General features: G+C 35.1%; 1 protein-coding gene across 1 annotated transcript in view; it reads left to right on the top strand.

Annotated features, from left to right (window-relative positions):
• The first annotated feature begins 5670 nt into the window (after positions 1-5670).
• LOC149820377 (uncharacterized) overlaps positions 5671-25442 on the top strand; it is a 40324-nt gene continuing 20552 nt past the window's right edge. Inside the window, exons 1-2 of the mRNA XM_089982862.1 lie at positions 5671-5731; positions 8431-8593. The gene's annotated coding sequence lies outside the window, so the exon portion shown is untranslated. The remainder of the gene's footprint in view (positions 5732-8430; positions 8594-25442) is intronic.

The raw sequence follows: 25442 nt of genomic DNA, 5'->3' as shown, positions 1-25442 counted from the left end.
TTTATTGGGTAACAAATCAAATAAGAAAGCATACTCGGATTCTTTCTTAGAAACTTCAAAATCAAATCCACTGTCATTTTCTAGAAAGGTAACATTTCTAGAAACATAGAGTTTATCATTTGTTTTATCATAACATCGATATCCTTTTTTATTATCAGCATAACCAAGAAAGACACATTTTATGGCTTTAGGAGAGAGTTTGCTATATTTTTCAAGAAGCACGAAGCATTTACAACCAAATACCCTTAGCCTTTTTAAATCAGGAGAAATTTTAAAGAGTTTTTCAATAGGAGACTTGTTTTCCAAAGTTTGAGAAGGCATTCTATTTATCAGATAGACTGCGGTTAGGGCAGCTTCAGCCCAAAATTGCTTTGGAATTTCTTTTGAAATAAGTAGGGTTCTAGCAGTTTCAATGATATGACGATGTTTTTTTTCAGAAATCTCATTTTGTTGAGGTGTCCTAGGGCATGATTTTTGATGCATAATTCCATGATTTTTTAGATATAATTGAAATTCATTTGAAAGAAACTCTCCCCCAGAATCGGAGCGGAAGACTTTAATATTTGTTTTAAATTGATTTTTAACTAGATTATGAAAGTTTTTAAAACATGAAAAACTTCGGATTTGAGTTTTAGAAAGTAAATCCAAGTATGTCTACTAAAATCATCTATAAATGTAACATAGTACGAATAACCACCTTTTGACATAACAGGGGCGGGACCCCACACATCCGAATGCACTAATTCAAAAATTTTATGTGTCACAGAGGTTCTAGACCCAAAAGGTATCATTTGCATTTTTCCAAGTATACAATCTTCACATACAAATTTTTTATCTTTACAAAATTTTTCCAAAAATGGAAAAAGAGATAATTTGGATATACTTGTGTGTCCTAATCTTTTATGCCAAAGATCTATATTAATGTCTTTGACATGATTACAAAACGAGTATTTTGGTAAACACAGGAAATCCATGTAGTAAAGGTCTCCTCGTCTATGGCCTTGCCCAATCAGCTTCCCTGACTGAAGATCCTGCACCCAACACGCCTTAGACGAGAAGAATACTTTACAACCATACTCAACAATTTGAGAGACCGAAAAAAGATTCAAATCCAGTTTGGGAATGACTCTCACTTTTGGAACAAAGAATTTTTTTGAAATATCATCAAGGTTTCCTAAGCTTTTGACTTTTAAAGAGGTACCATCGGCAGTTGACACACATGAAAAATATGATTTAGTGCAATCAGATAATGAAGACTGATTATGAGTCATGTGGAAAGAAGCACCTGAGTCTAGAATCCAAGAGGTCTTACCTGGAGGAGACGAGGAAGAGATGGTAGCTCCGGATGTAGAAGGTGCAACCTTAAGAAGTTGTGAAACGGCTTCTGCTATTTGAGCAAGATTTAATTCATTGAAGCTGCCCACTTTTCTTGATTCTTGAGGTTCTTCACTTAAGGCGGCCACCTTTTTAAATTTGGGACATTCTGGTCTTATATGTCCGAGTTCCTTACAATGATGACAAATAATTTTTCCTTTGTATCCTCCCTTGTATCCTCCTCCATTGTGTCCTTCTCCATTGAACTTCTTCTCAAAGTGAGGTGGTTTATATGTTTTCACAAAATTTTTGGGCCTTGCCATGGCAAGGACCTCATCATTAGACTTGTGCATTCCAAGTCTTGTCTCTTCTTGACAAATTTGAGCAAGGGCCTCACTTATAGAAGGAGAAGTGGTCCTATGAAGTAAGAAAGATCTTACTTGCTCAAATTCCGGTCGAAGGCCATAAAGAAAGGAGAAAAATTTTTCTCTTTCGATTTGGGTCCTTCTCATATCAATAGCCGAACCTTCCCATTTTGGTTCCAACATGGCTAATTCATCCCAAATAGGAGATAAAATACCGTAAAAATCTCTTACACTTTTATCTCATTGTTTTGAATTACGTACCTTATCTTGGAGATAATAAAGTCTAGCCATATCTTTTTGGATAAAAGTACTTAGAAAGCTCCATGCGTCACATGCCTTCTTGAATTTGATGATATTGGTGGCGATCTTGAACTCCATGGTATTCATAAACCATGAGAGTATTTGTGCATTGCTTGCCTCCCAATCTTCCAATTTATTTTGGAATTCTTCCAAGGCTTTTTCTTTTTCTTCTTCGGACAAGGCTTTGACTTGATCTCCTTCTCTTCTAGTCAATTTGAGTTGTGGTTCACTAGTAGAACCACTAACAAAACCCCACATTTTTTTCCTTTGATATGATTCTCCATAGCCGTCGCCCACATCAAGTAGTTGTTTTCATTGAGTTTGTAGGTGATGACGGTGGCGAACTCTCTTTCTCCCATAATGAATACTTGAGTTTAGACTAGAGGAGATAGGGAATGATCAATGATCGAAGAACACTTCCTTCACGAGATTCTCCTTCTTTCAAAAACCTCGCTCTGATACCATGTAATGAAACAAGGTACAATAGAACAATAGGGAAACAAACACAATGCCAACAAAGAGCTTTAATAAACTCACTTAAAGTTGGTCACTAATGGACCAAATACAATCTTAAAAGAGATAAAAATACCAAACAACACAAGAGACATACAAGCCTATAAGATGGGAAAAAACTCTAGAGAAAACCCTTAAATGCTTCTAAAAGCATTAAGGAATAACAAGGGAGTGAGGCTCTATTTATAGAGCCTCACTCCAACACATGGGAGGCAGTCCAGCTCTTTGGATTGCCTTCCAACAGTCATTATTATGACTGTTGGGTGGCAGTCCAACGTCTAGTTGGACTGCTGCCCAACAGTCATATTTTGACTGTTGTGCACAACAGTCATATTTTGACTGTTGTGCCCAACAATCATATTTTTGACTGTTGTGTACAACAATCATAAATATGACTGTTGTGCCTAAGCTGTATGGCAATTTATTTATTTATTATAATGTTAAATTACATTTCAGTCCCTAGTGGACTGTACTATATGATAAAAGACAAAAATACCTTTATTGGGTATTTGGATACAATTTTATTTTTAACGAGAGAGAGAGCAAGGGTACCGACCCTTTTATGAAGAAGGAGGAGGCCCTCCGAAAGTGGCAGAGGCCGTTACCACATCTCTGGCGGCTGCAGCCCATCCACCCCCCTCTCTTCCTTGCGATCGGGGTTAGGGTTCTCTCTGAACCCTAACACCTGTTAAAAGAATCGGGCAACCCTTATCGGGTTGCCTTATTAAACCCCCTCTCCTTTTTTTTGTTTTAACGAGCGGGCCGGGTTCGGGTCTGCGATCTGCGACTCGGGATCCAAACCCGGTCGCGGTTCTGGACCTGCGCCTCCCACTCGGTATGGATCCACGGATTGGATCCGAATGGATCCAATCGTGGACCCCATGAAAACATTTGTATAATATTTATATGTTTATATATTATAGAATCATAGATCTTTCACCTCCTTAAATGATGTTTATTTATTTATTTTAGTAATTGGTAAATTATGAGTAATGATTTGTGTTCTTCACTCTCCATCATTTACTGTTAATAATAGCTTTTTTAAAGTGTTTTAGGCAGATTCTTATACTTTTATGATGCAGATATATTTGCATGTTCTTTGCTTCATTAATGACCATCTCAAGCTATGATCACGATAATTCTGATGACGATGACGATTCTTTGTACAATTTGGAGCATGAATCATCTAGTGGTGTTGGGAAGGGCAAGAAGAGGTCTTCTGCTTGTCCATATCAGTTTGAGGACAGAAACAAAAATTGTTTTGATGAGGAAGATGAAGAAGAATATGACTTGGATGACTACTATTCTAAAGATGACCAAGATGATGAATCACCTAGCATGCATAAAACAACAGTGCTATGACGCCATGTATTGAAACAAAAGAAGAGTGGGCAAGGAAAGCAATGTGGAACCCAAGTTTTTATGTGCAGGCACTGCAAAAATATTTATCATGGGTCATATACTCGAGTTTTTGCACATCTCATGGGATCTCCAAAGGGACAAAATGTTGGGATTGCCTTTTGCCCTGTAGTTGCAAAAATTGCAGAATTGGCAAAAAAAATTAAGAGGCAAGTTCATCGAGTGGAGGTTTCATCAAGTGCATTTGAGTTGAGGAGATCAAGAATTGATACTCCGAAGAAGCTTATTAGTATGCCTACATCATCTAGTGAAAGCCGAAAAATAGTTGATATTCGTGATACCTTTAAAAAGGTAGAAAGAGATGATGTAGATCACAAAATTATCAGATTTTTGTGTGCAAATGGCATACCTTTCAATGTGCTTCGATCACAACGTTGCTTGACAGTGAGAAAGAGTGTGTTCACAGGAAGTTAAATGAATTTCGAGAAAAGTTTGAGGAGTTTGGAGTTTCCATTGTCTCAGACGGTTGGACAAATATCAAGAACAAACACTTGATAAATATACTTGCCTCAAACTGTTTTGGCTCGATGTTCTTATATGCAAACGATTTTTCTAATGCGCAATAGTCAGCTGCAAACATTGCCGAGTTTTTGAAGACGGGATTTAAACTTGTGGGGCCTTCTAATGTAGTGCAAGTGATTACAGAAAATGCAGCAAATTGCAATTTAGTAGGTGAAGAATTAAAACAAACGTACAAGTATATTTTTTGGTCACCTTGTGTTGTGCACACACTTAATTTGATCTTCAAGGATTTGACACATGAGTTTCATTGGTTGGGAGAAACATATTTGCAGAGTAAAGAAATTGTGAAGTATATCACAAATCATTCAAAAGCACTAGCAATCTTTAGAAACAATGAAAAATTAGAATTAATAAAGATTGCAAAAACAAGGTTTGCTTCACATTATACTACTTTGAAACGCTTGCTTGATGTGAGGGAAAGCTTAAGGCTCACAGTAATTTCAGATAGATGGAGCGATTGGAAGCGATCATGCACAGATGAAACTATGAAAAAAGGGCTGTTACAACAAAAACAACTGTTCTTGATGAAGAATATTGGGATTCTATACGTTTAGCATTATTGATTACAAAACCCATCTATAAGATGATTAAATTTTATGATCAGGAAGGCCCTATAATTGGTAAAGTGTATGAAGGCATGGACAACATGTTGAGGGAAATCAAAGACAATCTAAAAGGACAACCAGATTTATATGAAAAGATTCATAAGATTGTCTCAAATAGATGAGATAGAATGAATGTGTCTCTCCATAGTCTAGCCCACATGCTTACTCCAAAATATTACGAGTCGGAGTATCTCAAAATCCCAGCAGCAGGAGGGGTCAAACGAATTTCTCCTGGTAAAAATTTTATTCTATCTATTTAATAAAGTTTAAAGTTTAATGATTTAATTATTTTATTATTTCATTTGCATTTTCTTGTTATAGTTACTAAACATTTTTTTTTTTTGCAGAAAATGATAATGATATCTTAGACGGTGCAATGCTCGCGCTTGAAGTCATATCTTCTGGAAATGAAGAGTTATCTACACTTTATAGGTCACAACTTGTGGCTTTTACATCAAGAAGTTGAAGATTTAGCCGAAATACAATAAGAATAGATGCACTGAATCTTACAATGTCAGTGCTTAATTGGTGGTATTTTTATGGTGGTGATACACCTGAGTTGAGAGCATTAGCCATTAAGGTTTTATCTCAACCTATTAGCACATCTTCTGCAGAAAGAGTGTGTCTATGTTGCAGAGATGACAAGATTTACAACATCAAATAACAAGTCATTTGATTCTTTCGTTGAAAAAGGTACGCTTTTTAATCAAATTTATTTGTTTTCTTAATGCATTATTTAGTGTTTGCATGCATTTGTTAAATGGTTGTAACAAGAATGTGAATTATGATCTTCTCTTGATGTATAATTTTTTAAATGCTTGACAGTTGCAATATGATGCATTTGATAGATAATTACAACTTATATTATTTATTGTCTATATACATGTTTTATTTTGTCAATGATGACATAAATCTTAGTTTTTGATAAAATAAAAATATATAATTACATTTTCGCTTCCCTTTCGATTCTTATTCGCTTCCCTTTCGCTTCTCACTCGAATCCTATGTCGCTTCCTTCTTCGCTTCTTAGGTCGCTTCCGGTTCGCTCCTTAGGTCGCTTTCGAGATGCTTCCGAGACGTTTCCTAGGTCACTTTCGAGACGCTTCCTGGTTCGCTCCTAAGTCGTCCCGCGCTTCCCGCTTCCTAAAATTTTAGAAGTGCCTCGCTTCCTGCTTCCGCTTCCTGCTTCTGCTTCCTGCTCTCGCTTCCTCGACTGACAACTCTGGTATATTTATATATATAAGTATATGTATAGATATATATTTATATATACATAATTTAACACCACTTGGGTCCAATCCAAGTGATCCGGATTCGAAAACCATGGACCGAATCCAATCCCAATTGGGTTGTATCCTATGTCATATGGGTGCGGGTGCGGGTGCAACACGGGTGCGGCGCAATTTCAAAAATTTTAGACACGGGGACTCGTCTATATATATATATATATATAAGACTCAGTCAAAGTTTTGCCCATTAGGGGACAGGTGATGAGTTGTGAAGCCTGATTCAGGGTTGACCGAGTTCGAGCCGCACTCGTGTCGGTGCGTGTCGACGCGGGTGCGTCGACCTTGGAGCCGAGTCCGTATGACATAGGTTGTATCCTGGTACCAAACATTAATTTCAAATCTAACACTTAAATTAAAGGTCCATATTCATAAATGAAGTCCAAATCAATATTGGATCTGAATATGACTCATCCAAAATCTATAAAAGACATTGGCTACCCCTAAACCCCTGTGGGCCACCACATAGGCACATGGCATCCCATTGGGCTGGGCGTGACCATCTGGGTCTCATAAACATAACCCAGTCAATTTAAAACAACCAAATTCCAGACCTTCTCCAAGTTGGAAAACCCAAAATGGAGGCCGATTAATTTAAAAAATTACATTTTTTGAACTAACCCATAATCAAAATTACCAAATCTGATCTCCTACGAGATCTACCGCTCATAACGGACTTAACTAGAATCCTAGTTTAACTTAAACTCTTGAATTTCGTTTGAATTTAACCTGAATTTAAAAGTTAAAATAAATTGAATTAGCAGGTATTATAATCATCCCAACTTTCTCCGATGCCTAGTTACGTAACATATCCTAAAGTTTATGTTATTGGTTTATTTGATTCTCAAACTATAACTTATAATAGAAAACAACCATCTTTTTTTTTGTTTGATAGCCAAGTTGGGGATAGCCTTGAGTGGGGATTTGAGTCCCAAAAACCTTGGTTAAGAGACCGCAACTCTACCTGGTCCAGTAATCTTATTTGATCCAACAGTTATCTGCCCATTCGTGAACCTTTTCGCTATCACCTTCAGCAATAAATATTGATGAGGCAGTCAATCTTGACAGACGGATGTAAATGGTTTGGATTCGGGTCGGATGTGGCCAATGCCAGATTCCACTAAACATATTCAAATTCGGATGGTGAAAATCTCATACCATATCCGGTTTTTTTGCATGTATTGGTTTGGAACTTCGGATATCTATCAAATCCAGTATTTTTTTGGGTTCGGTAGCAAAAAATCAAAACTATATCTGCATCAGATTATATTCAGATATCATTTTTTGTTACAAAAAAAAATCTGATTAGACAGAATCCGATTCAGTCGGATATTAGATAAAATCCAATGTGTTGACATCCCTATTGACAGTTTCATGGTTACCATTTCCATATTCTTCTCAAATTATGCATCAATCTTCATATCATAATATATGATGTTAGGGTGTATCATAATTTATACATAAAAATTCTACTCTTTCATCTCGAAGGAAAAAGGTCTTTCTACACTGTTGATGTTGGAAAATAAATAATCTAGCAATAACTACTGCCAATGACAAAACGAATTCAAAACTAGCACGCAAAACCTGCCCACCCCTTGCCTGCTTTACCTCTCCCCCAGCAAGAGGAAAAAGTGAAGGATAATAGTTAAAAAGAAATAGAAAGAATTCAAGAAATCTGCTGCTAAGCAGTCATCTATCTATTATAGACTCACATGGATACAACTGTGGCTACGGGGATCTTACAGATTGTAGTTGAAATAGGCTTTCTTAATTATCTTAAGAAGATTTTGACCGACTTAATCAATCTAATAGAATTATTTGGATCAATTGAGATAGCTGGACGTTAAGGTGGCACTATTATAGCTGAGGGTTCTCAGGTTTGAATCCCACAGAAGCTATACCCTAGCTTGCTTAACAAAAAAAAAATCTAATAAAATTACTGGGCAGTGGCTGCTTCTGAATAATCCACCAACTTGAAAATGCTCCAAATTGTCATTCAGCTGAGTATTTCTTTATGCTTAACTTGCAATCATCAAGAGCAGTTAAGATTTTGACACAGTGCCAAGATGCTTTTACATAAAATAAACTAGCTGTTGGAATGTGCAGGCTGTGGATATTTCCCCAAATCCAGGGCGCTCAGATCCAATGTACGTTGTTTATGCAAGGAAGGCACAACCTGGAGCAGCATAAGCTTCATGGCCATATGATAATACCAGCCTGAAACCCATATTGAAACACAGTTTGAGGTTATCTTCAATGCTCTTGCAAGGTATTAGAGTTTCTTTTTTTTTTTTTCAATTCAAATATTTCTGTGATCTATTTCTGTGATCTGTAGAAAACTTCTGTATTTTATGTGAGATAGTTCATGAATAAATCTGGAATCAAGCTTACAGTATCATGTTACAATGTCCACAAAGTCGGGTATTTTGGTAGTAAACATTAAGAACATGTGACTTTTGGGAAGAACTGAAGCACCTTTAGACATGGCAGTTGGCCACTGTGGGGGCTTGCTTTACAAAGACAAGGTAGCCAGGCAATCATTTTACATAAATTAAAATTGGCAGCCTTTAGCCACAAGACTGAAACCAGTTTAAGCTTTGATAAGCAATCTTGGAAGATTTATATACATCCAGTGCATTGTTCAAGGCTGCATGGCACTAACAGCAGCTGCAAACATGCTGGCTATGGTATCTGCATGCCTATAATGGTCCAGTCTCCGGCTAGAATATGTTCTAGAACAAACCAGTGTTGCTGCTTCAGGGCCGAGCAGAAAACATGTATCATAACTAGCAGCTACAAAATCACCTCAGATGGTGGATAAGCAGGGAGAGGTTGGGTGGGTTGGTCTGCACAGGCTGTGTGGATGCTTGCTTTGTAATTGTCCAAAATTGTTGGTCCAATTCTCATGGGCTCATTAGATCTCAATTAGGCCTATATGCACCCATAAATCGTGTGACCTTTTTTCCTTCTTTTTTTTTCTTCTATTGATTAGGAATTGTGGCCTGCAACCCAACATCCATTAAAACTCATGAGCCATACTATGAAACTTTGGGAGAGGGTGATTGAGTCTAGGTTGAGGAAGGTTGTCATGATATCAGAGAATCAGTTTGGTTTTATGCCTGGAAGATTAACTATGAAAGGTATATCTTCTTAGACAACTTATTGAGAGAAATAGAGAGAGAAACAAAGATTTGCATATGGTTTTTATTGATTTGGAGAAGGCATACGATAGAGTACCTAGGGACGTTCTCTGGTGGACAATGATGAAGAAAGATGTTTCTCTCAAGTACATTAGTATAATTAAAGATATGTATGAAGGAGTAGTAACCAATGTCCGCACTTGTGGAGGGGTGACAACCAATTTTCCTATAACGGTTGGGTTACATCAAGGACCTGCTTTAAGCCCTTTCCTATTTGCTATAGTGATGGATGAACTTACGAGATCAATTCAAGAAAATGTGCCGTGGTGTATATTGTTTGCTGATGATATTGTTTTGATTGATGAGTCTAGAGCTGGGGTTAATGCTAAGTTAGAATTATGGAGGCAGACATTGGAAGCAAGAGGTTTTAAGTTGAGTAAGAATAAGACAGAATATATGGAATGTCGGTTTAATAAGTAACAAAGTAGTGATGGGAGTGTAGTGGAGCTCGGTGAGCAAGAAATACCGGTGAATGATTGTTTCAAATATTTGGGATCTATCATTCAAAAGTATGGAGAAATTGATGAAGATGTAAATCATAGGATAAAGGTTGGGTGGATGAAATGAAAAAGTGCAACTAGAGTGTTGTGCGATCGTAGAATGCCATTGCGGTTGAAGGGAAAGTTTTATAGGACGACTATTAGGCCCGCTTTACTATATGATACAAAATGTTGGGCTGCCAAGAGACATCATATTAAAAAAATGAGTGTAGCTGAGATGCGTATGTTTAGATGGATGTGTGGAAATACAATAAAAGATAAGATTCGGAGCGAGGAGATACGTAAGAAGGTAGGCATTGCACCCATTGAAAATAAGATGAGAGAGAATCGTTTACGGTGGTTTGGACATATTCGGTGAAGGCCTAATGATGCTTCAGTTAGAAGGATGGAGAAATGAGAAAATATATTAGTTAAAAGAGGTCGGGGTAGGCCTAGGAAGACATGAATGGAGATGATAGGAAAGGATATGAATGCTTTGAACCTCATTGAGGACATGGCATTGGATAGAAATGATTGGAGGAGAAGGATTCATGTGGAAGACCCAAAATGATTTTCTTTTTTGGTTTATATTGCCGACCCAATTGTTTTGGGATGAAGGCGTAGTTGTTGTTGTTGTTGTTGACCTTAATGAAGAAGTATATATGGATGCTCCTCCTGGCTTGGATGTTCCAAAGGGAAAAGTCGTTCATTTGCAAAAAGCTCTTTATGGTTTAAAACAGGTTCCTAAGGGTTGGTATGATCGATTTAATGAAGTAATGATTCAAAATGGTTTTGTTTCATGCTACATTGACACTGCTCTGTTTGTTAAAAGGTCTGATGCAAGTATTGTAATTTTACTACTCTATGTTGATGATATGTTGATAACATTTAGTGACATAAATGACATCAAAGGTGTTAAAAACACTTTGAAAGAAAGATTTGAAATGTCAGATTTGGGGTATCTAACTTATTTTCTTGGTATTGAGGTAGCCTATTCTCATAGAGGTTATTTTTTGTATCAAACAAAACTTTCATATGAGATTCTTGACAGATCTGGTATTACTGATGATAAAATTTGTGAAACTCCTGAAATTGTGGGATCAAAGATGAAAATCGATGACGGGATTCCGTTGAAGGATCCTACCCCCTACCGACAACTTGTGGGATCCCTAATGTATCTTTGCATCACAAGGTCAGACATCTCACATGTCGTGCACACTGCAAGCCAGTTCCAGCATGCTCCTATATCCGTTCATATGAGCGTTGTTCTCTGAGTTGTCAGATATATAAGGTGAACTATCAACAAGAGAGTTTTTTTCCCCTCATCCTCTGAATTAAATTTGATTACGTATACTGACTCTGATTGGGGAGGTGACCCAAATAACTGTCACTTCACTACAGATTTTTGTATTTTTTTAGGTGAATCCCTAATCTCATGGAGATGTAAGAAACAACAAAAGGTGTCTCTATCATCCACAGAAGCAGAATATCGAGCAATGATTTCTACAACTATGGAAATTGTGTGGATTCATCAACTGTTACAGGATATGGGGATTCAGGTTCAAGGACCCACTAAGTTATGTTGTGATAATAAGAGTGAAATCTACATTACCAAAAATCACACATTTCATGAACGCACAAAGCATATTGAGATGGACTGCCACTACGTTAGAGAAGCATACTTGCAAAGAATTATAGATCTTCCATACGTGACTTCAGAATATCAGTTGACATATTTCTTCACCAAGGCTATATGCTCTCCCAGATTCAATTTTCTTCTTGGCAAACTCTCGGTCATTTCGCCCTAAGTTTGAGGGTGTGTGTTAAATTGTATCTCCTATGTACATATATTTTTATATGTATATAACGAGAGATACATATACATATATGTATATGTATCTATTGTTATATATATATATATAAATATATATTTTCCCTTCATGTAACCCCTAGGGTATTTTTGTCTTTTGTTCTATTTTACACATATTTACATTTGTAAATATGTTTGTAATTTATTTATTTTTCTTTTCTTCTTTCTTTTTTTTTTCCTTTTTCTTTTTTCTCTTTTCTTTTCTTTTTTCTTTTTTATTTGTTGACTTAGTCAACCTTGGAGGGGGGTCCAACACTAGTTGTAGGACCCCTCCAACGACTAGTGGGAGCCCCTCCAAGGCCTCCTCTCCTCTATAAAAGGGGTTGAACCCCTATTGTAAAATCATCCAGTTCACCAATTTGTTCAATAAAATTCTTTATATTTTTACATTTGGGTTCTCTTTTTGTATCTTTGAGTACATTGTTAAGTGTTCTTGTGCCTTTGTGCACCTCTCCCTTTGTGGTGGCTGCATTGGCTGTAGAGTAGGGTCCAAGTAACCAGGGCGGGCTGACCCGATTCAGACTCGGATGTGGTCTTTGCCTATTGCCAAACTCTATATCACAAATATACGTGGATACGAGGACACGTGATGCGATATTGACTCACAAGTTCTTTTTTTTTCTAATGGAAAGCCAACACACGGAATTTTTTAATTTATTTTAATCGTGAAAAATATTTTAATGTTTAAAAATGCTTCTTGATTGCAATATTATTATAGTTGAAAAGTATTCAAATATATTGAAGTAGTGGTTGTATGAACCCTGGCTCGAATCAGTGCGTCCGCTTGTGACACTAGTTACACAGCCAAAATGGCTTGTCACTTGACATATGCCAAACCTTGCAAGATCGGATTTGGGTTGGATACTCAACCGACTCTGAATCCATTTACTAGATTCAATAAGAAACAGAGTATCAAATGAATAATTGGATCAAGATTCAGTTTAGGTTTTACATTTGAATCCTAGTAAATATGTATCCACTTATCAATTTTATTCTAGTCAAACCTGTACTTGATAGACTCTTTTCATCCAAATATGTCTGGATCCGAATAAGTTAAATTTAGTAAACACTACTCCCAACCAAATCGGATCCATTTGCATCCCTAGCTCCTAGAATGTGCTTGCTTTTAGAGAATGCAACCTAATTGAAAACTAATTCCACTGAATTCCTCTTTGTGGCTGTAAAAAGGTTAAAGGATTTATTAGAAATTACAAGAAGACTTCTTTGAATCCAAATATGGTGCTGTTGTGAGGGTGCTGAGATGAAAGCACCAGATCAAACTCCGTTGGCGCACGAGTGTGTCTATAGTTTTCAGAGGTGAGCCACGTAAGTCAAGGTGGTCGTGAGGCCCCACCTAAGGTTTTTATTACTTTGAGAAAGTTCCTCTTCATAAAAAAACACATAAACAATTTCGGTTTGTTGAAAATTTGGTAGTATTTTTCTCAGATTTGTGGGACTGAAGCTTGGAGGCTCGCAACAATGGTATGCCTTGAAAGCGATAGTTTACCCATCAGGACTGAGCCTAGGTGTAGTAGGGTTAAATACAACTACTACAAGGATGAGGGTCAATAGCAACGACATTTGTCACTGCTATTGGCCTATTTATCACTGCTTTAGGTATATAACGACGATAAATAATGGCCATCATTTTTTGGCCTTAGTTGAGTAATAATGGTGACATTTATAGGTCATCGCTAATGTGTGACCCAACACTGATGATGAATCTCGTCGGAACTGAGAACACCACTAGCGGCGTCCCATCCTATAACGACGAGATTTATGTATCATCGTTATAGCCAGTAACGAGAAGAATTAACTCCATGTTATAGCCTATGACAATGACAATTATGTCACTGTTATAGGTTGTAATGACGACATAGTGTTAAGGCCTATAACGACGACACAAAAATGTCATCGTTATAAGCCTTAAACCTGTAAAAATAAAATTTTATATTAGTTTTATTTTTTTTACGTTACATTAAACAAAATAGGAAATACAATTTAAATATACACTTTAAACATCCTCAAACATACATCCATTCAAATATAAATATATACTTCTCTAACCTCCTCAAACATTCAACTTCAAACATACATTCAAATATAAACATACACTTCAAAAAACAAACACTTCTTTAACCTCCTCAAACATTCATCCTCTCCAACCTCTTCAAACATTCAACTTCAAACATGCATTCAAATATAAACATACACTTCAAAAAAAAATACACTTCTCCAACCTCCTCAAACATTCATTATCTCTAACCCCTTCAAAATTTTATATACTCTTTCGCATATAATAAAAAAAATTCACATAAAAATTTTATGAAACCCTCTCGCAAATAACATATTGTTTTGCATATATCCTGAAATCACATAAATTTATATGTAAAACTCCACTTAAAGGAAACCATTAAAATCGTAAATATGCTACTTACATATTTGTGAAATTTTATTATATCATTTTTTCTTAATAGATCCAATTTTGTCGAATCATATATATATTTGTTTTTATTCAAGGGTTTCTTCTTATCATTTGTATCTACAAAAAACTTCTCTATAAAACCCTTGTGGTGATTTGTGCACTTTGAGGAGGTTGTAGTATCATTCTTGTGATCGACTTCTCCATCTATAGGTTCAAAAGCTGAATTTCATACAATATATACTTGCATATTCCCATGCATATTTTTGAGGAGGTTGCAGTATCATCCTTGTGATTGACTTCTGTTTAGACTTTACTATGTTTACGATTTTTTCATAGAAATATATATTATTGTAGATGAATTATGATTGTTTACTTATCCTTTATTTAATATTTGTTGTTTTTGTGTTGATATAATAGGGCTATGGTTCACTGTGCACAAGCATTAAAAGGGCTAAAGTATACTATCATGGTTGTTTTTGGTAGTTAATGATGATGTTTGAAAGGTCTAAAGTACACTACTATAGGTCTGATTACAAAAATTGCAAATTTATGGTTGTCTTCAAAAATATTACCTTTAAGAAATTTGCGTCTTTGAGCCTTCAATATAGTTATTCTCAAAACAACCAAGAAATATAGATAGATATTGAGGATGATGATGATGTAGAATCAATGTTATTTAGTGGTGATATTTACTTGGATGTATGTAAAGTTAATGATGAAGCAGTTAAACAAGGAGTAACTGATCAATGGAATGATGTGAATCTCATGGAGAATGCGCATCTATCTCAAGTACTATCTATCGATCTAAGTCCTTTGTCGATTATGCAATTGTCTCAAATAGTGGGCGATATTTATGTTGTACATGATCAATGGATCACCAAAAAGGATATAGAACCACGTGGGCAAAGAAGTGGCATTGATCTTCATCGTAATAATTTGAATGGCATGCATCCTTTTCGGGCATACGACAATGATAGGTACAAGATGTAATTTATGGTTGAGATATTAGTATGATAACGAATGTGATATTTTGATGGTTAATCTTAAATGTTGAAAATGCAAGAATAATGCATGCATGAAAGCAAATGAAGTGATATATGCAATGAATTTTGATGTAGTTGATGCAACCAAATAGTTAATTAGTGAAAGCAACAGTCATTTTGACAGTGCAGAATTGGATGATATCGATGATGATGAGTATATCATGTCGATAGAAGATGGTGAAAGCAATGCACCAATCACATTTGAGAATGCAAACCATTGGTTTTTATTTAATGAGTTCTTATACAATGAAGAGCAATTGAAAATCATTGAAGTGAAGACATCTAATTTATATGATAAATTGTATAATAAAATGCTTAATGCTTATGAACAATTTCAATGGCTATCAACACACTCAAACATTCGAGAAATTGCATTGGGCAAAAGGTTTAATGATCTCTAGCACTGCCATAAGTTTTTAAAAGATCATGTGATCAAGAATAACTACAAAACAAAATTCTTAAAGAATAGTAGAGTTATTGTTATATGCATGAAGAAGAACACTCACATGACGGTTGATTGCCCCTGAAAGATTCGTTGCACAAAGGAACATAGAGCAAGTTTCTTTCAAGTGAAGAGGTATGATAGCGAGCATACATTTTGTGGATCACTGGGAAACCTTGTAGCGGAGAAAGTGCCTTCAAAGTGAATTTCAAGTGTTATTCACAAATGCATGCACGATAACCCAAAGATAACTCCAAGAGAAATCATGAATCACATCAGTTGTGAGGAAGGTGTAGAGGTTACTTACAAACAAGCATGGTATGGATGAGAACACACTAAAATTGCATTATATGGTTCATTAGAACAGTCCTTCAAGATGCTTACCATCTATTTGGATTATCTGATGAATGCTAATCAAGGATTGCTAGGGTATATTATGACTGATCAAAAATATTGATTTAAGTACATGTTCTTATCCTTCGGTCAAGCATCAATGGGTTTTTTAAGGGATGCCCTATAGTTCTTATGGTAGTTGGCAAGTTCTTAAAAGAAAGATGCATGGGTATATTGTTGTCAGCCCATAGTATTGATCCTTATAGTGATATATTTTCACTAGCATTTATAGTTGTTGATAAAAAGTTCAAAGATTCATGGGCATGGTTTTTAGAGGCATCAAAGCACGAATTCATACACTTTGATAAGTTGAGAGAGAGAGAGAGAGGAGTATTGACAATTATCTCAGATAGGCATCTAGATTTAAAGTATGTTGTCCTCCACACATAGCCTACATGTCATATTTAATTTTGCATGAAGCATTTGACGAAGAACTTTTTGAAGAAATTTAGTTCACCACTCAGTGCATTTTGGTAGAATACAATTCGAGCAAACACGAAATAACAATGCAATTGTTTTCTTGACAAAGTTAAGAAACAAAGCATAGACGCATACAATTTATATTGCCACTGACGTGGATCTAAAACATTGGGCTAACTATCACTTTTAAGCAAAAAGATATAGTTGCTTAACATTTAATATAGTAAAAATCTTCGATTCATGAATTCTTGTTATACGTGACAAGCCCATAATTCTACTTATTGAAAAGCTTCATCTCATGCTGGTGAAACTGTTTGTGAAAAGAAAGATTGCAGGACAACATATGACATGTGTTGTGGTGTTAAAAGTAAAAGAAAAGCTAGAGGAACTAAAGAAAAAGGCACAACAAATATGTGTGCAAGTAGTGCATTGCCTTCGTCAACGGTACGAAGCTCGTGACCAATTTTATAGTTACAATATTGATCTTTAAAAGTGCTTGTGCTCTTGTAAAGAGTGACAGGTTAGCGGGATTTCATGCGAACATGCAATCACATGCATTTTGTATGAGGACAACCTACCAGAGGATTATTGCGATAAGTGGTTCAAAGTTGAATCGTATGGAGTTGCATATAATCAATATTCATTCTTCTTGATGGCAGATAATGTCTCACACATTGCTCCACTTACTCTTATAATTGTTTATCCACCAAAAGTGGTTCGCAAAGCAAGGGACCTAAGGTTAATAGACGGAGAACATAACACAGGGATGTTGTATCATACAAGTGCAGTGTATTTAGTGAGGTTGGCTACAACAGGCACCATCACGAATAACAGTATGTATATATATCTAGTGTTGTTTAATGAATTGCTTCTTTGTGTATATATTCATTATTTTTTAATTAATTATTTTTTATCTAGATATCCAATATTTTTTTAATTATTTGCTTCTTTATATATATATATATATATAGGTAGTGTGAGATGTATGGCCATACACGTTCTTACAAAAGAAAGTGATTCAAGGGCCCTGAGTTTCCAAGAGCAAGGAATAACTAGTCGTACATGAGCTATACGCAATTTCTTGAATCATGCATGTATATTTGATATTAGTCATATATAATTTATTTTGTTATTAAGAATAAATTAATGAGAAAGGAAAAACCATAAAAGAGAACACCCCAGAGCTGAAAGAGTATGAGTTTAGCAAATACACTCTTGGCAAGTGACGTAAGTGTTAGTTTTATGTTTGCACATAATTTTGTTTATTCTTTTGTTACCACACTGGATTTACTATTTAGCATCAAACAAGATTCGTAGAAAGAATCCAAGTGGCTCACAATGAAGACAAAGAAAAAAACAACTTGCCGAAGACCCTTTACCTTACCTTGTATATTTTTTTAGTTATAAAAATGATATTTATATTGTTTTACTATCGATTAATAAAAACTTACTAGTAAACATTGTTTGTTCACAACAAATGGTCTTAACTAAAGGGCAGTGAAGTGAGGCAACTGACTACTTGGAAAGCAATGACTTGTATCATTTTTTTTATGTTGACAAGGTATGCTGTTACACAACTTCGCATACTTATGAATAAATTTTTACGTGCACAATGACGTTATACTAGATTTATGTTGCAACTCTTATTTCTTTCAACTGGGGCAACAAGCAATGTGTTCTTTGGGAATTGAATATGAAGGAAAAGGACATTAGGCTGTATAATTCCATGCCCAATACATATTTATTAAATAAAAACCTTAAACAAATAGTATAATAATATAACTTACTCAATAATGTACTCGCTTTTTCTTTATGTTATTTCCTTTTTTGTATATGTTTGTTATCTCATTTTTTGTATATGTTTGTTATCTCCTTTTTGTGCATGTGTTGCATGTTTATTTTTTTAGCGCAATTTGAGTTCTACTGTTACAAAGATTGGACAACACAAAGGATGAAGGGTATTTCTTAACAAGAGAATGAGTAATTACTTTGCATTTATTTGTTAACTCATTTCTTTTTTCTTTTCTTTTTTCTTGGTATTTTCTCATTTTACAGGTATGACTGTGATATATTTGTTATACAATATATGCATTACTTGGGCAAAAACTAGAGATTGAACTTCATGCAAATATGTGTTTATATGTTAGTTGTTTACTAGTTTGAGATGTTTGTTGTAGTTAGTTGTTTGCTAATAAAATGTTATTTCCAGTAAGATATCACAAATATAAGGAATTATAGGATCAAGTTCTATAAGCACATGAAGAAAAGGGCTTCCAAAGGTTTGAAAGACAATGAAAAGGTGAAGTCATCAGTTAGAGAGGTGTTAGAAGAATCTGTCCAGCTAGCTGAGCTGTGAACAATCATGCACCTTTGTATTTGATCAAGTTAAACTTGCATTTGTAATTGGATGGATCAAGCTAAACTTTGTAATTGAATGGATCAAGTTAAATTTTGATTATAACTTTGTAACGAAGCTCATGTATTAAATGTAACTTTGTAATGGTTAAACTTCAAGTTATCTGATTTCATGCAAACCAACTGTATTTAGTTCTATGTTAATCATATTGACTTGTCTATACATGAAGAAACAATTTTGCAAAACTGTTTGATTTTTGCTGATCAGTAGTATTTTTGTAAATATACTTCACAAGATTTTGGAACATATATGCGAACACGTATAATTCAAGAAATTCACAAAAAATAAGAAATATCACATATTTATCATATTTTTATAAATATTTAAGTACAATATTTATGTTATATAGAGATTTGCAAATAACTTCATGCGAGAGAGTGTAATATATGTAAAAAAGTAAGCTATTTGCGAAATTATTGGTAAGTGGTTGACACATAAATTTATGTGATTTCGAAAAGTATATGCGAAATAGTAGGATATTTGCAAGAGGCATTTTGTAAATAATTTTATGCAAAATATTTTATTATATGAAAAATAATTAGATATTTGCATTTTTGTTGGTTTCAGTTTCACAAATAAATTTATGCAAGTTTGTGAGGTCTAAATCCACATAAAAAAACTGTTATTTTGTATTTAAGTGGGAGTTGGACCCAACCAACTGACAATACAATTTTATCGCAAAAAGGCCTCAATTTGCGGTTGAAAAGGGTAAAAGGATCATAACAATATCAAATATTTGCAATTTTGGACATTGGGAGAATATAAAAAATTATAGGGTTTTTAAAGAATCAGGTCAAATTACCCATACAGTATGAACATTTTTCGTTAAAATTAAGAACAAAACTAATAAGCATTGCATTCACCATATCAATTAAGGTTATATTTTTTCGTTCTGCAACATCATTGTACTTAGGAGTGTAAGGTATAATATTTTATTTATGTATGCTATGTTCTTCACAAAATTTGGTGAAGTCATGAGATAAATATTCTCCACCTCTGTCTGATCTAAATGAAGCAATTTTATAATTGTGAAAATTCTCAACTTCAGCCTTAAAAATCTTAAATTTATCAAATGATTCATCTTTACTTTTTATAAAATAAACATAAGCAAATTTTGAGAAATTGTCAATGAATGTTATGAAATATAGATTATTCTCACGAGTTGGAGTGTTTTTTCAAATCACAAGCATCACTATGTATGAGTTCAAGAATTTTAAAGCTTCTTTCCACTCCATGAAAAAGTTTCTTAGAGAACTTTGCTTGGATATACATGTCACATTTATTATAATTAATGATCATGCTTCTTGCAAACAGAAATTAATCCTAATTTACTTTTTTTTAATGGATCCAAAATGCACATGACCAAGTCTAGCATGCCATACATTAAGAGAGTCAAACAAGTAAACAAAAATAAATAAATTATCATTGATCACATTCAGTTTGAGCAGTCCATCAGAAACAAAATCTTTTTCAATAAATACATGACTCTTCGACAATATTATATTGTTGGATTCAAACACAAGCTTAAAACCCTTTGTGGTGAGTAGGAAGGTTGATACCAGGCTCTTAGTCACGGTGGGTACATAGTACACATTCGTGAGGATAAGTCATTTCTCGGATGTGAATTTTAGTTTCATGCTCCTTTTTCTTTCAACCTTTGTAGGATGAGAGTCTTCCATGTAGACTTGAATGTCTTCCCCATGATATCATATATTTTAAACAATATGTCGTCATTACAAGTGTGAATTATAGACCCAGAATCTTCATACCACCCTTTGTCCATTTCAACCATGGAAACAAAGCTTATGACAATTACTAAGTTCTCTTTGGGAGCTTGTGAAACAATTTCATGTTTAGATTTTTTAAAATATTTGGGTTTCTTGTTTTTAGATTTTAAACTAGGTTTGAATCTTGGCTTATGATCCATCATATTCACTTTAGTGCCAACTTCTTTGACTTCTTTATTTTTGTCTCTATAACGAGCTTCTTACGAAAATATGAAAGAAGTTGTTCTGAAGTGAAGTTTTTGTTTTTATGTTTTAACATGTTATGATACTCTTTTAATGAATTGGGTAATTTCTCAATTATAGCAACCACTTGAAAAGACTCATCAAGATTTATAGCTTCCACCTTAAGCTGATGAGCCAACAATTACATTTCATTAATTTTGGAGTAAAAGTTGCTTGTTATCAATAAACATGAAATCCATATATTTACTAACTAGAAACTTTCAGTTACCTGCATCCTCTGTATTGTATTTGCTCTGAAGAGATTCTCAGAGCTTTTTCACAAAGTCTACTTCAAAGTAGAGATCAAACAGGAGGTCAGACAATACATTCAGAATGTGCCCTTGGAACACATAGTCATCTTCCATCCACTTTTGACACTTGTTCTCAGCAATGGTCTCTTTTTCTCGTTCAGGAGGATATAGTTCAGTGAGCACGTATCCCACCTTGGCCATTGTGAAGAAGATCATGACCTTGTTTTGCCAGCATTTGAAGTTAGTCATATCGAACTAAGACAATTTAGAAATGTTTTGGTTCTCGATCTTCATAATAATTACCATAGAGGCAAGTTGTCACTTTTAAATTGTTGGAGATTTGGTAGTATTCTTCTCAAATTGGTGGGATTGAAGCTTGAAGGCGTGCAACAATGACATTGTCTTGAAAGCGATAGTTGCCCCACCAGGACTGAGCCTGAGTGCAGTAGGGTTAAACACAACCTCGCTTCTGGGATACAACTAAGCTTGCACCTCTCGTGCAATACTAACCTCTCCTGGCACTAGGTAGGTTAGTCACCACGACATAGTTACCCTTAACAACTTCACAAGCAAAGAGAGAATGAGAGAGACTTCGAAAGAAGAAAAAACTAGAAGAAGTAAATCATTTTTTGTAAAATGTTTCATATAATGCAGCTAGGGTATACCAAACCAATTAGTGCAAGGTAACTCACCCATCCTGAGCTGCTATCGACCTGGCATGGCCATCATGTGTCACTAGCATCCCATCATGGGTGACCACCGTGCCAATCATAGTTGCAACATGTCACTAGCTTCTCATCATGGGTGGCCACAATCCCAACATGAGTGCCATGTGTCACTAGTGTCCCATCATGAGTGACTATCGTCTAAACATGAGTGCTGCATGTCACTACCATCTTCCTATCATGGGCAGCCACCGTAAAAACATAGGCTCCACATGTCACTGACGTCTCAATGTGCTTACACGTAGAGGCTATCCAAAAGGATAGGTGTTACCTCCCAGAAAAGTCATAAAGGACCTTCACGTATTACTAGTGTCCCATCATGTATAGTTGTTGTCTCATCATGGGCATCATGTGTCACTAGCATCCCATCATGAGCGGCCACCGTTCAAACATGAGCTCCACATGTCATTGCCACCGTTCTATCATGGGCAACCACCATTATAACATAGGTTTCATGTGTCTCTGACGTCTCAATGTGCTTACACTTAGAGGCTATAAAAAAAAGATAGGTGTTGCCTCCTAAAAAAGTCACAAAGGACTTTTTCAAAAACTTTTAAAGGCCAAGGCCAGGTCTAAATCTAAATATTAACATTTAATATTTAATATTCAAAGTTTATTTGACAAGCATTTGATAAGCTTAGGATCTAATGACCTTGAAGGTCTTGCCCTCTAAGGCAACCCTTCTTGTTATAAACTTATAGTGTTTTCCAACAATGATTAATATGGTACAAAACATTTTTCATAAAATAGGGTTTTTTCTTCAAAAGACTTCCTTAAACAACTAGTAAAAAGAACGAGTTATTTTGCCAAAAAAACTTGGTTTCAAAAGTTATATTTTGAGCCAAATAACAACAAACTTTCGATTTTATACTTTATTAATTGAGCTATCTCGATCAATGTTGTCAATATCAGCCTGAATCAGCTTGTATTGGCCGATACATATCGGCAAAAAAGCGATATGATACTAACCTAAATCAACAATTTTTAATAAATATAAAAAATACTTGAAATTAATTTTTAATATTATTTTAATGGTTTTAACATGTGTCACTTCTGATTGACACAATTTTTTTAATTGTCTTTTTATTCATGATTTACTTCAGAATCGGACGATACCGATCCACCCGAATCATTGGCTAAATGATTCAAGGCCGATACCGATACAGACAACATTGATCTCAATAGATCTCAAATGTTTAATCAATCAAACTTGGAAGGGGTTTACTTGACCCATGTTAGTGGCAACTTCTTCATAAGTATGTCCTATGTTACAAGGGCATGCCCTTTTCGGTGTGTATCTCTAGTGATACGAGTGGACACGCTCGGATACTCTAACACATGCAACTGTTATTTTAATATTTTAATAAAAGTGCAATTTATTATTAAAATATTAACAAATAGTTTTCCAATTATTAAAAATTTAAAAAATTCCACATCCTAGTGTCCTATTTTCTGGAAAATTTTCAAACTTGCGAGTGAAACCGGCTTCGCGTATCCTAGTGTCCACGTCTCTTTGACATACGTATGTGAGAGAGTAAGGCTGCAAATGGATTATATACAAGCTGGCAATAGTTGACCTGAATTCAAATCCAAAATTGGAGCAATTACACCGAATCCAAATATGGATCCGAACAAGTTTTGATGAAGCGAAGTTGAATCCAAACCTGAATTTATATGATGTTACTGAATCCAGCAAACAAATAAAGCAAAAACAAATTTTTTGTGTATATTTAAAAAGCACCAAGCAACTAAGGATTTGATTCGGAACCATATATAGATGAGATAAAAAAAATACAACAATTTTTTTTAATGCAGTAACACTTTCATATCTTATTTTATGATTCATTAGATAATCGGCCCGCTTATATGACCGGGCCCTATAAGATACTCAAATGGTAAAAAAAAGTTTACATCATATATATTATCAAGATTGAAAGTAAAAAAAAAAGTATAAACATATTGATAATTTTAAAACATTACAAAATAGTTTTATTCTATAGCTATTAAGAAGGGGGGAAGGTGCACGTAAGGCCGGGTGGTTGTGTCCTCAACTCGGAGTTTTACCTTGTAGGAAGGTAGGAAGTGACCCAGTTCTAGGTCAGGGTTTTCTTCATCATAAAAAAAGAGAGGGGAAAGACGTTTTACAGAGAGATTCCTCATTTTATGCCTATTAAAAAGGGGGAGAGAGAGGTTTATAAATAGTACCTCATTAATTTTTTGAAAAAATTACAGTGTGCCTAGGTGAGTATCACTTTTTTTTTATACCAAAGGGGGCTCTGCTTATCTGGTAGGAGCAGCTGGTTTACTTCACCTTGTGTTAGGACATTGCAGGTTCAAAACCCAATGGTATAGTTGTATAACTGGTAGGGGTCGGCCTAACCCCAGCTCGCCTTACAAATAAAAACACTTTCTTTTTTATGAAAACTCTATGCAAATGCCCTTGCATTCTCAATTTACTGTAGCCATCCTCAGCGACTGGTCGACTAAATCACCAACTAACCACGATGAGAGATTCAGGCGATGAGAAAACTCTGATTTTGTACTTGCATCGTCTCATCGCCCCATCTCCGAAAAATCGCACACAAAATTTGCAATTGACTGCAACTTTTTTCCAATGTTAGAGCAGCTTGGCTGTTCAGACAAATGAGTAAATTGCACCTTTGTTGTTTTCTTCAACTCCAGTGGCGGTCGTTTTTTACTATTAATTATTGTTTTTTTTTTTTTTTGGATAGCCCAAGGGATAAACCCCTCATCATCGACTGCACATTGGCTGGCCGGTGGTTGGTAAAACCCTTGAGGTTCCCCTGCCTACAGAAGAGTACACCCAACTTCGATCTTGAAGCAAGGGATGACATCCATGGGTTTTGAACTTGTGAAGTCCCATCAACTTGGTGACGTTCACAAGTCGCCCATACCAGAAGAGCAGAGCCCTTTGTGGCCAATTTTATTAATCATCTTAGTGGTTCAACTATCTGCTGGGTGGTGCGTGTAACTTCTGGCTATTAATGGATCAGATATGTGCTGATTATCCAATCCAAAATGAATTCCAGTACAAATACAAAAATGATAAATGCTATTTGTATCTACTTAAACCTGATACAAGTTCAAGTTGGGTTGAGGCTTAGAGATATGACTTAAGTAAAAAACATGTTATAAATAACTCATAATTATATCGATCTTCCAGGTCTTCGACCCAGCATAACCTAAACATGATCATGTGTTACAACGGGCAGGTTCTGATGCACCCTAATAAGTTGAACTTTCGCTTAACTGGTATCTCTAATCAAACTTTTGCTATGTATCCATGATTAAATTGTCATAAATAAACTTTTCTCCACACAACAAATGCAGAACAAAATATATTGAAAATAACAATAATATATATATATATATATATATATACATATATATATATATATATAAGATTCGGAACGAGGAGATACGG

The sequence above is a fragment of the Nuphar pumila genome, chromosome 12 (assembly GCF_984573655.1).
Source record: "Nuphar pumila chromosome 12, dmNupPumi1.hap1.1, whole genome shotgun sequence".
Lineage (NCBI taxonomy): Eukaryota > Viridiplantae > Streptophyta > Magnoliopsida > Nymphaeales > Nymphaeaceae > Nuphar > Nuphar pumila.
This window is presented reverse-complemented; position numbering and strand designations above follow the sequence as displayed.